The sequence below is a fragment of the Ranitomeya imitator genome, chromosome 9, assembly GCF_032444005.1.
Source record: "Ranitomeya imitator isolate aRanImi1 chromosome 9, aRanImi1.pri, whole genome shotgun sequence".
Lineage (NCBI taxonomy): Eukaryota > Metazoa > Chordata > Amphibia > Anura > Dendrobatidae > Ranitomeya > Ranitomeya imitator.
In genome coordinates, this window is record NC_091290.1 from 8,696,133 (window position 1) to 8,709,818 (window position 13,686).

Below are 13,686 nucleotides of genomic sequence, written 5' to 3' on the forward strand. Positions count from 1 at the left end.
GATTTACGGCCACCCTCTTTCAGGGCTTATATACAGCGTTCTACTGTATAATCCTGTATATAAGCCCCTGATCCGACCTCTAAGAGAAGAAAAATAACTTATTATACTCACCTAGGGGCCGGTCCGGTCCGATGGGTGTTGCTCTTCCTGGCGCCTTCCATCTTTTTTTGCTGCCGGGCTCCCGCTTGCTGCGTGTCGATGACACATCCCTGCATCCTCCACACAGGCTCCCTGGAACATCGTGCTCCTACGCAGGCATATTTATCTGCCCAGCTGAGAGCAGAGCAAAGTCCTGCAGTGCACAAGTGTGGGGCCTATCTGACCTTTCCCGGCGCCTGCGCACTACAGTACTTTGCTCTGCCCTCAACAGGGGCAGATAGGTACGCCAGCGTGGATGATGCAGGGATGCGTCATCCACATGAAGCAAGCGGGAGGACGGCATTGTAAGAAGATGGGAAGTGCCAGACCAAGAAGAGCAACGCCCATCGGACCAGACCGCCCCCCAGGTGAGTATAATAAAGGTTATTTTTCTTCTCTTACAGGTCAGATCGGGGGCTTTATACAGCATTATAGAATGCTGTATATAAGCCCTGAAAGGGGACGACTGTAACTCATCGGCAAAACCTGGTGACAGGTTCCCTTAAAGGGAACCTGTCAGCAGGATTGTGCACAGTAACCTACAGACAGTTATACTGATTAAAATGTTATCTGGGATAATGAAATCTGTCTTGTGGTTGTTAATCTTTATTTTCAGTTAAAGAGATTCTTGTGCTGGGGGGTGGGGGGGTGGCCTTCATCTGGTGCTCTGCTAATGTATTCATACTGATGGCCTATGACTGGTCACTGATCCTTCAGTGACCTGCCCCCTATTTTGCATACTAAATATATGTATTGAAAAAATAATTCTGTCTCAAAATGGCGCCGGCTGAGCCTATATCGGCGATCCGATAGATACTACTGCGCAGGCGACGCCATCTTACTAGAGGGAAAAAATGTCTCCACCAAGATGGCACCACCGGCGCAGTAGCATCTATTGGATCGCCGATAGATGCTACGGCGCAGGCACGGCTGGAGCAAGTTTTTTTTTTTCTTTCTAAATTTATACAAGCAAATAAAATAATTAAATGCACATTATACATGTGATCATGCTGCAGTGCAAGCGCCTGCCTCCTGAAGGTGATTTTTTTTTTTTTTTTTAATTCAATACATATAATAATCATTATGTAAAATAGGGGGCAGGTCACTGAGGGATCGGTGACCTGTCATAAGCCATACTGATGAATACCTAATAAAAGAACCACATGAAGACCCCCTCACAAGCTGCCCTGGAGCACAAACATATCATTAACTGAAAATAAAGAATAAATAACAACCACAAGACTGATTTCATCATCCCATGTATGATGGTAATCAGTATAACAACACTAAGGCTACTTTCACACTAGCGTCGGATTCGGCCCGTCGCATTGCGTCGGGCTGAGATTCCAACGCTAGCGTTTGATGCGCCGCACAACGGGTGCAGCGGATGCATTTCTCCGGCATATTCGCTGCCCCATTGTGAGGTGCGGGGAGGTGGGGGTGGAGTTCCGGCCGCGCATGCGCGGTCGGAAAAAGCGGTCCGTCGGCAGCAAAATAACGTTACATTTAACGTTTTTTGCTCCCGGCGGTCCGCCAAAACACGGCTCAACCGTCGCACGACGGATGCGACGTGTGTCAATACGTCGCAATGCGTCGGTAATGTTACTCTATGGGGCAAAAACGCATCCTGCAAACAACTTTGCAGGATGTGTTTTTTCCCCTAAACAACGCATTGCGACGTATTCTAAAAAACGCCAGTGTGAAATTAGCCTAACCTGGCACTGCGTGTAGGTTACTGAGCACAATCCAGCCGACAGGGTCACTTTAAGAAGAATCATACATTTACTTGAAAATTCTAGTAGTTTTCTGAAATTTGTACTTTAGTTTATATGCAAATGTGGTGCTCAGATCTCCATTGGTGGGGCTGAGTAGTCAGGAGCATCTATCCTCTGCCAGTTTTGATGGCTAGCTTTAGTGTTACCTCTGCTGAAATCCTATGCCTGCATTTATTGTGACAGGAGTCATGTACTTGGTTATATAAAGGGGTGAAGTAAATGAATCATCCAACAATTTTAATAACACAATTACAAATGATTCTTAGAGAAAAATATAATCTATAGTATCAATTTGTTTCTACTCAATTGCATATAGATACAGTATCATAAGTGGCATTTATCATAGATATAGCAACAAGCCAAGTACAATGGTGAGATATGGCACCTGAACTACGCCCAGGACATAAATAAAAATACCAGAACCAGGCACAGTAAACAGCTACAGTAATTGAACAACGCTTGTAAACAGGGCTGTGGAGTAGGCAAGTCAAACCTCTGACGCCGACATTTCCGTGACTTCCAATTCCACAGCCCCGGTCACTACTGAGAATGTACATAAAGTGCAGCACAGATTCATCTCAACTAAAAGCCGAGATCAGGAACAGAACAAACATTTATAGAACATTTCATAACTTTCACAAATTATGATAAATTAAATCACATACTGCATTATACTACTGTACCAATTTATTATGTATTTTAGGAGTCTGTCCAGTTTATACTGACTCCACCAAAGTGGACACAGACTCCACAGCCCTGCTTATAACAGAAAACAAAAACTGATACTCAGTGCATCATTAGAGTATTATAGAATGATCATACATAAAGACAATGCCAAAAAGTGTGAGGCTGAGTCACTTCTCAAGGACAAGCTGTGAGTCGGGACAGTCAAGGAGTCCAAGATCAAAAGCCAGGAGGGTACGTCAAACTGAAGGAAGAGAAAAGTGTAGTTGGGTAACGGTCCGAGATCAAAATACCAGGAAGATAGCGAATCAGAGAAAAGGGGTTAAACAAAGTCCAAGGTCATGCAACGTAAGATCAACAAAGAACACAAGGCACAGAGATACAAACCACACAAAAGATGAACGTCCCAGACCTCTGCCAGACATACAGACAGCCCAGTTAAGTATATATTTTCAATATTATGTCCACAAAATTACCATATGGCACTTCAAATACTAGATGCAACAACAATATGGATAAACAGTGGCATTAACCTCTGATTCCAAAGAAGAGAACCATAAGAATATCGTTAAAATACCATTTATTAATAATATTAAAAAAGTTACAGAACATAAATTTACAAAAAATACCCCAGGGGGCCGAAACAACACCTTATAGAAGAATATGCATAGCAATCCGACTGCAAACTGAAAAATCCACCAAAGATTCAATAAATCCGTAAATATATAATGTATATCCAGATCCACCTGATGCCTGTCATTGCGCCTATATAATCATATATTGCATCCCTACGGGGAATACTTAGTATAAAGTGCAGACAGGTAGATAGTAGATAGTACAAGTAGATAGTACAATTAATTACAAAGTACAAAAGCTCTCACCGCAGTAGTAAATTCGTGGATAGAGGCTGCAAATCCTTACAACGGGTGATATCGGCGTTCCCCTCTCGCCCCGACGCGCATTTCGCCCTTAGCTTCTTCCGGGGGCGTTAAGTAGCCTGACAATCGCCTGAGACAATGAACACCTGGAGCCGGCAGACACCTCCCAGTCTCAGATTGGACGGCTAAAGGCCCCTTCACATTTAGCGACGCTGCAGCGATACCGACAACGATCCGAATCGCTGCAGCGTCGCTGTTTGGTCGCTGGAGAGCTGTCACACAGACCGCCCTCCAGCGACCAACGATGCCGGTAACCAGGGTAAACATCGGGTAACTAAGCGCAGGGCCGCGCTTAGTAACCCGATGTTTACCCTGGTTACCATGCTAAAAGTAAAAAAAAACAAACAGTACATACTTACCTACCGCTGTCTGTCCTCCAGCGCTGCGCTCTGCTTCTCTGCTCTCCTCCTGTACTGTCTGGAAGCCGGAAAGCAGAGCAGTGACGTCACCGCTCTGCTTTCCGGCTCACAGCCAGTACAGGAAGAGTGCAGAGCACAGCGCTGGAGGACAGACGGCTGTAGGTAAGTATCTAGTGTTTGTTTTTTTTTACTTTTAGCATGGTAACCAGGGTAAACATCGGGTTACTAAGCGCGGCCCTGCGCTTAGTTACCCGATGTTTACCCTGGTTACCAGTGAAGACATCGCTGGATCGGTGTCACACACGCCGATCCAGCGATGTCTGCAGGGAGTCCAGCGACGAAATAAAGTTCTGGACTTTATTCAGCGACCAACGATCTCCCAGCAGGGGCCTGATCGTTGGTCGCTGTCACACATAACGATTTAATTAACGATATTGTTGCTACGTCACAAATAGCAACGATATCGTTAACAATATCGTTATGTGTGAAGGTACCTTAAGCTGTCAGTCAAAACACTGACAGCTCCTGCACCAGACTGGACAACTGAGCTGTCAAAGTACTGAAAATTTCAGCATGGCGCTGTACCAGAATGGACAGCTGAGTAGTCCGCAACTGCATCCTAGATACATTTACTACACTGAGGGGTAGAATTGTGACACATAGTTTACAGATACAGAACCAGACTCACGATGCTGAAGTTGGTTTCTTATTCGTTCAGTTTCTTATTCGGGCTGAAGTTGGTTTCTTATTCAGCAGTTTCTTATTCGGCTATTTTTTATTTTCTGTTTTTTTCAGGTTTTGGTATAAAAATAAACCATTCTGAGTATATAATAATATGCGGTCATGTGTCCTTTTGTGAATACACTTAAAAACAGATACAAAATTTAGAAGGCTGGCACAAAAATGGGCATCAAAGTGGGCACTGAGGTATGGTATTGAAGGGGTTAAATGCCTTTGTGCCACTGATTTAACACCTGATTTACATATTTACTGATGCCCCACATGAAATGCATGTCACTCCAGCCTGGCACAAATGGGTTCTGGGCATCAAAACTGGCATCAAAGTGGGCAGAGAACCAATTTTCACACATGCGAATAAGTAACAGCTATTTTTAAGGGGTTAAATGCCTTTGTGCCACTAATCTAACACCTGATTTACATACCTACTGATGCCCCACATGAAATCCATGTCACTCCAGCCTGGCACAAATGGTTTCTGGGCATCAGAACTGGCATCAAAGTGGGCAAATCACCCATTTTCACAGATTTGAATAAGTAACAGCTATTTTTAAGGAGTTAAATGCCTTTGTGCCACTGATTTAACACCTGATTTACATACCTACTGATGCCCCACATGAAATCCATGTCACTCCAGCCTGGCACAAATGGGTTCTGGGCATCAGAACTGGCATCAAAGTGGGCAAATCACCCATTTTCACAGATTTGAATAAGTAACAGCTATTTTTAAGGGGTTAAATGCCTTTGTGCCACTGATATAACACCTGATTTACATACCTACTGATGCCCCACATGAAATCCATGTCACTCCAGCCTGGCACAAATGGGTTCTGGGCATCAGAACTGGCATCAAAGTGGGCAAATCACCCATTTTCACAGATTTGAATAAGTAACAGCTATTTTTAAGGGGTTAAATGCCTTTGTGCCACTGATCTAACACCTGATTTACATACCTACTGATGCCCCACATGAAATCCATGTCACTCCAGCCTGGCACAAATGGGTTCTGGGCATCAGAACTGGCATCAAAGTGGGCAAATCACCCATTTTCACAGATTTGAATAAGTAACAGCTATTTTTAAGGGGTTAAATGCCTTTGTGCCACTGATCTAACACCTGATTTACATACCTACTGATGCCCCACATGAAATCCATGTCACTCCAGCCTGGCACAAATGGGTTCTGGGCATCAAAACTGGCATCAAAGTACTCAAATCACCAATTTTCATAGATTTGAATAAGTAACAGCTATTTTTGAGGGGTTAAATGCCTTTGTGCCACTAATCTAACACCTGATTTACATACCTACTGATGCCCCACATGAAATGCATGTCAATACAGCCTGGCACAAATGGGTTCTGGGCATCAGAACTGGCATCAAAGTGGGCAAATTGCGATAAGACAGCGGGTTGTGCCCACATCGCTGCAATATTCTGCCCAATAGGTTACATGGGAGACTGTAGTCTTTGGCTGGCTTCAGACCAGTGCTCGCATCACCAGTGTTCTGTGGATGAATTTAAATCAGACCGGTGCCGCTTCTCTCATTGGTCGAGCACCGGGAGGCGCTCAACCAATCAGAGAGGTGGCTCCAGTCAGAATTAAATTTATGCGCCAAAGCCGAGTGCCTTCAAACCACGCGCTAAGAGTGCAGAATGTTTGGTGCGGTCGACGGTGATCAATCAGCGCTCTTGGCGCATGGTTTGAATGCCGCGCACCACTTCACGGATCGGTTGCCGGAGACCTGGACCAATCGGATTGGCGACCTGTGTTTACAACACAGGGGCAAATCCGCTCCCTCCCCACAGGTCACATGTGTGACCAAGGGGAGGGGGAGCGCTGTCTCTGTCCAGAGGCTGCCTGCTCGCTGCGATCCGGCGGCGTGTGACGCACATCGCCCATTCGCGGGGCGATGATAGCAGCGTATCACAGGGCACTTAGACTTACAGGGGTGTTGCGCCGAAATTTTGGCCGCGGCGTTCATGGGACGCCTATTCGCTGCCGAATCACGGCATGTGACAGCCGTCGCCACCCAGTGGCGATCGCGGGATCGCCGGACGACCCATAGTGGGGAATGCTCCGGATTCCCCGCAATTTGGCGTCGTTTTTGCTGGGCGGCTTTGCCATGTGACGGCGCGGGCGATGTGATGGGCGGGGCTGCGGCCTGGCTGCGGGGGCTGATTGGCCGCCACCGCTGCCCCCGCTCCCGGATTGGCTGCTGTGTTGTAAACACAGGGCGCCAATCTGATTGGTCCAGGTCACCGAGACCTGGCCAAACGGATTTGGCCCCTGTGTTTACAACACAGCGGCTAATCCATTCCCTCCCCTCAGGTCACATGTGTGGCATTCTGGGATATCAACATAAGGCCCCGACGTCTGTGACACATATTATTTGTGATGAAATAGTAGACTAGATGGTGGCCCGATTTTAAAGCATCGTGTAGTCTAGAATATGTAGGCAATTACTGTATATAGTAGGATACAGCTACAGCAAGGTAGAAAGAAGCGGCACTCACCAGGCAAGATTCATGTCTTTATTCGATATCCAATATCATCATCACATGGAGCGATATATTCAGGGGAGGGGGAGTGCTGGGACGGCCGACGATGGCCCGCCATTTTGCAGCAACTGCTGCTTCTTCAGGTCCTTGATTATGGCGTCTGGCGCCATGTCTCAGTCTTAAAAAGACCAGACATGCGCGCCATTACCGCAAGGAGCGGAGCAGAATAGAGTGGGGCAGGATGGAGCAGGGCAGGATAGAGTGGTGCAGGATGGAGCGGGGCAGGATGGAGCGGAGCAGGAAGGAGCGGAGCCGGAAGGACCAGGGCAGAATAGAGAGGGGCATATTACAGCGGGGCAGGATGGAGCAGAGACATTATGGAGTAGGGACATAATGGAGTCGGGCCTGGCCGGCTCATCCCTCACCCCGCTCTGCTCTTACCTGGTGCCTACCTTTACTGTGGTGTCACATGGCACCATATCGCGCCGCGATTTGCTGCTGCTGCGGCGATCGCAGCCAGATCGCGGCGTGTGACGGTGGCGGACGCCTGGCCTCCATTGCCCGATTGCTGGACGCCGCATCTCGGGTGCATGCACCCGATTTGACGTGATGCGGTGTCCAGCGATCAGCCCTGTCACGCCTTGTGACAGGGCTGGCGGTGTAGCGGCGCCGCAGTGACGTCAGGGCCGCCCTGTGTACCTAGCGTCATGCTAGGCACACAGGGTGTCACAAAAGGAAAGCACCTTCGCGTCCTATTGGACGTCGCTGCCGCGCCCCTGCTCCAGGATTGGCCCCTGTGTATGTACACATAGTGCGCTAATCCTATTGGGCCAGGTCTCCGTGACATGGCCAAACGGATTAGCACCCTGTGTTGACATACACAGGGGCCAATCCGCGCTCTCCCCTAGGTCACATGCTGACCTAGGGGAGGGGGAGCTCGCTCCATCCTGTCATCACAGCCGCTCTGACAGAGCGGCGTGTGACAGGGAGATGGGAGCAGCGTCACACTGCTCCCATCTCGCGGGCCCGATGAAGGTCACGCCTACTCGCGGTACCGCTCGCCAAGATCCAGCGGCGCGTGACGCCGCTGTGATCGCAGCGATTCTCGTGACCGAGCACGCCGCCTATCACCCCATCGTGGGGCGATATGGTGGCATGGAACAGAGCACTCGGTCATGGCGGCTGCTGAAGCCTCTCAGGAGCACTCTGTAGAGGGGCCATGTAACAGGGCGGGCTGTGTTACTTATTCAAATCTGTAAAAATGTGCGATTTGCCCACTTTGATGCCAGTTCTGATGCCCAGAACCCATTTGTGCCAGGCTCGAGTGACATGGATTTCATGTGGGGCATCAATAGGTATGTAAATCAGGTGTTATATCAGTGGCACAAAGGCATTTAACCATTCAAAAATAGCTGTTACTTATTCAAATCTATGAAAATGGGTGATTTGAGTACTTTGATGCCAGTTTTCATGCCCAAACCCCATTTGTGCCAGGCTGGATTGACATGCATTTAATGAGGGGCATCAGTAGGTATGTAAATCAGGTGTTAGATCAGTGGCACAAAGGCATTTAACCCCTTAAAAATAGCTGTTACTTATTCAAATCTGTGAAAATGGGCGATTTGCCCCCTTTGATGCCAGTTTTGATGCCCAGAACCCATTTGTGCCAGGCTGAAGTGATTTGACTTTGATGTGGGGCATCACTAGGTATGTAAATCAGGTGTTAGATTAGTGGCACAAAGGCATTTAACCCCTTAAAAATTGCTGTTACTTATTCAAATCTGTGAAAATGTACGATTTGCCCACTTTGATGCCAGTTCTGATGCCCAGAACCCATTTGTGCCAGGCTGCAGTGACATGGATTTCATGTGGGGCATCAGTAGGTATGTAAATCAGGTGTTAGATTAGTGGCACAAAGGCATTTAACCCCTTAAAAATAGCTGTTACTTATTCGCATGTGTGAAAATTGGTTCTCTGCCCACTTTGATGCCAGTTTTGATGCCCAGAACCCATTTGTGCCAGGCTGGAGTGACATGCATTTCATTTGGGGCATCAGTAAATATGTAAATCAGGTGTTAAATCAGTGGCACAAAGGCATTTAACCCCTTCAATACCATACCTCAGTGCCCACTTTGATGGCCATTTTTGTGCCAGCCTTCTAAATTTTGTATCTGTTTTTAAGTGTATTCACAAAAGGACACATGACCGCATATTATTATATACTCAGAATGGTTTATTTTTATACCAAAACCTGAAAAAAACAGAAAATAAAAAATAGCCGAATAAGAAACTGCTGAATAAGAAACCAACTTCAGCCCGAATAAGAAACTGAACGAATAAGAAACCAACTTCAGCATCGTACCAGACTCAAGCTCAGTACAGAAATACAATCTGAAAACCATGCTCGCTGCATAGATGCCGAATCAAGGTTAACGCATAGAAATTATATCAAAATCAAGATTACCTTATAAATATGTTATGAGAACTAACCTCAGTCCAAAACAGAATCTATTATTCTATCCCGTGACTCACAAATGGAATTTCTCAGTTTAGAGTCGTTCTCTTTCTAATTTTTCATCTCCGTCCAACCCAGACCTGTTGACTTTCCTCAGCCTTGAATTTGGAGACTATGTCCTCACTCTTCATTGGATTCACTGTCAGGAGGGTAAGGAACAAGAGAGAATATGATGAGGAACCTAGTAGAAGGAATGCATCAGGGACGGTAAGGCACTTTATGGGACAGCAAAGACTGTAAAACACTTTTTTGGAGGATTTAGCAGCAGAAGTAAGTCACCTTGTGGGAGGGGGTAGCAGCAGAGACAGACAGTACCTTGTGGGAGGAGCGCAGCAGGAAATGTAAATTACCTTGTAGATGGCAGAAGGGACATTGTGGGAGGCAGCAAGGATTGTAAGGCTCATTGCAGAAAGGGGATAGTAAGGCACCTTCTGAGAGTGGACATCAGAGTGTGATGCACCTTGTGTGGGGGGGCAAGGACATTATAGGGGGACCAGTAACTTTAGAAGACATAGCAAAATGACAGTATTTCAGGAGCAGTTGAGTAATCAAATCCGATTCAAGTCCAAGAGGAGGATAAAAAAAAATGGAAAAAAAATGTTTTTCCCCTTAAAGATGCAGTTTTCATTTTTGCGCTTTTTTTTCTCCCTCCCTTTCTTCAAAGAGACATAACTTAATTTTTCGGCCAATATCGCTACATCAGGGCTTGGTGTTTTTCAGGACGACTTGCAGTTTTGATTGACACTACTCAGTTTATCGTATAATGGACTGAAAAATAGGAAAAAAAATTCCAAGCAAAGAGAAATGATTAAAAAAAAAACAAAAACAATGAAGTCCACCATTTATTTTTTTTGTGACCTGGAATCATGAATCTCCGTGTCAGTACAATGGTGAAAGCAAACCTGCATACCGTATATGTGACTTAAAGAAAATAAAGTAGTAATTGCTTTATGTCGTTATTTAGTAATTTTGATTTTTTTTTTCCCATGGAGGTTAAACATGCATATTTTGATAGACTGGACCTTCATTTGCTCTGTGATACCTAAAGTGGTTACTTTTAATGTAGGAAGAGGGGGATTCAAAACATATATATATATATATTGTAGGGGTTTCACTCACTCAGCTGCGACGGCTGACACTCAGGAGACATGTTCCTTTAAAGTTCACTGGGTTTATTGCTTCATAAACCATGTGGCAAAACAACAGAAAACAAAATAGCCTTTGGTTCAGGCAAAGAAAAACAAGTGTCCAGTTCTTCCGGCTCAGTCCTGAAGCCGTAACACACTCAGGAGGGTTTCACCTCCACACATATCTGCTGTGTAAAGCATTAGCCAGTCTTAAATAGAGCTAACCACACCCAGTAACCCATCACATGATTAGCCATGTGGTCTGACATTACCACAGGTCCTGAAACACATATATATATATATACATGGTTATGTGCAAGACAGAAATACCCCTGGGCTACCAAACAGTAACAAGGCACTTATGTGGCACATACCTCCCATCGACTACACACCCTTTAGCCATGCTACATACCTCCCCCCTCTGCCTAAAGCCATGGGGCTTGGCACTTTCCCCCACTAAACAAGAGATTCTTGATAGGGCATCCGCATTACCATGCAGCTTTCCGGCCCTATGTTCCACATGGAAACTGAAGTCCTGCAGGGCTAAGAACCAATGGGTGACTGGCATTTCACCCTTTCGTTTCCCTCATCCACCTAAGTGGGGCATGGTCAGATACCAGTCTAAATTTACGTCCCAGCAGATAGTACCGTAATGTGTCCACTGCCCATTTTATGGCCAAGCACTCCTTCTCAACGACTGAGTAGTTCTTTTCAGATGAGGACAGCTTCCTACTCAGATAGAGAACAGGATGCTCCTCCCCATGTAGTTCTTGGGAAAGGACTGCTCCCACCCCAACATCTGAGGCATCTGTCTGAAGAATAAACTCTTTCTTGAAGTTTGGGGCCATCAGAACGGGTTGCTTACACAAAGCGTTTTTCATTTCTTGGAAAGCTGACTCTGTTTCTTCGGACCACTTAACCATTACTGGTTTTGTCCCTTTTAGCAGGTCAGTCAGAGGCGCAGCCATCGTGGCGAAGTTTGGGATGAACCTCCTGTAATATCCCACGATTCCCAGGAAGGCTTTAACTTGCTTCTTGGAAACTGGTTTTGGCCATGTTTGAATTGCCTCCACTTTACTGATTTGGGGTTTTATTTCTCCATGACCCACTATGTATCCAAGGTACTTAGCTTCTTCTTTACCCAAGGCACACTTCTTCGGGTTTATCGTAAATCCGGCCTCTCTTATAGCATCAAATACCGCTTGGACTTTCTCCAGATGACTCTCCCAGTCCGGGCTAAAGATGACGATATCATCTAGGTACGCAGCAGCGTAGGCCTTATGGGGTGCAAGGACTCTATCCATAGCCCTCTGGAAGGTCGCCGGAGCTCCCTGTAGGCCAAACGGCATCCGGGCATACTGGAAGCATCCATCAGGTGTCGAAAAGGCTGTCTTCTCCTTGGCTTCCTGTGCCATGGGGATCTGCCAATACCCCTTTGTCAAATCCAAGGTGGATATATATCTGGCGTGCCCAAGCCTTTCGATGAGCTCATCAATACGGGGCATGGGATAAGCGTCGAACTTGGAGACCTCATTCAACTTCCGATAGTCATTGCAAAACCCACACTCTCCATCAGGTTTTGGGACCAGGACAATTGGGCTCGACCAACCGCTCTTGGATTCCTCAATGACTCCAAGCCTCAACATACGCTCCACTTCCTTGGAGATAACTTCTCAACGAGCCTCAGGAATACGATAAGGTTTCACATTCACCCGCACATGTGGCTCTGTTAGGACCTCGTGCTCTATGACCTTCGTGTATCCTGGCAATTCTGAAAACAGGTCCCTGTTTTTCTGGAGTAACTCCCGGCACTGCTGTTTCTGGGTCTTTGATAGCGTCTCTGCTATAGTAACCGCTCCAACCTCACCTTCTGGGTTGCTTAACAATGACGGAGTTACTGTCGGCTCTCTATCTTGCCATGGCTTGATGAGGTTGACATGGTAAACTTGGAATGGTTTCCGTCTTCCTGGTTGGTGAATTTTATAATTTACCTCACCAAGTTTCTCGACAACCTCATATGGCCCTTGCCATTTGGCCAAGAACTTGCTTTCCACCGTTGGAACTAACACAAGAACTCGGTCTCCCGGATTGAACTGCCTCACTCTTGCAGACCGGTTGTAGACCCTGGCTTGAGCTTCTTGTGCTTGGAGAAGGTGTTCTTTCACGATAGGCATCACCTTTGCAATCCTCTGCTGCATCAGGGCCACATGCTCAATGACGCTTCTGTGGGGCGTGACTTCGGCCTCCCAGGTTTCCTTGGCTATATCCAGGAGTCCTCGTGGATGTCGGCCATATAGAAGCTCAAACGGTGAGAACCCTGTGGAGGCCTGTGGAACTTCACGAATGGAAAACATCAGATAGGGTAAGAGACAATCCCAGTCTCTACCGTCTTTCTCTATAGCTTTTCTCAGCATGCTCTTTAGTGTCTTGTTAAACCTCTCAACAAGGCCATCTGACTGGGGATGGTACACCGAGGTCCTCAACTGGGAGATCTTCAGGGCTTTGCACAACTCCCTCATCACCTTGCTCATGAAAGGTGTACCCTGGTCAGTCAGGATCTCCTTTGGCAGACCTGTCCGGGAAAAGACATGGACCAACTCGCGGGCTATGCTTTTTGAGGAAGAATTTCTCAAGGGAATTGCCTCAGGATAGCGTGTGGCATAGTCCAGGATGACTAATATATACTGATGGCCCCGAGCTGATTTAACTAAGGGACCGACCAAGTCCATGGCAATTCTCTCGAACGGTACCTCAATAATGGGCAGTGGCACAAGGGGGTTCCGGAAATGAGGAGTGGGAGCAGTTAGCTGACATGTAGGGCAGGACCTGCAATAGTTCACTATTTCCCGGTGACACCCAGGCCAATAGAACCTCTGCACAACCCGTTCCTGCGTTTTTTCCACCCCCAGGTGTC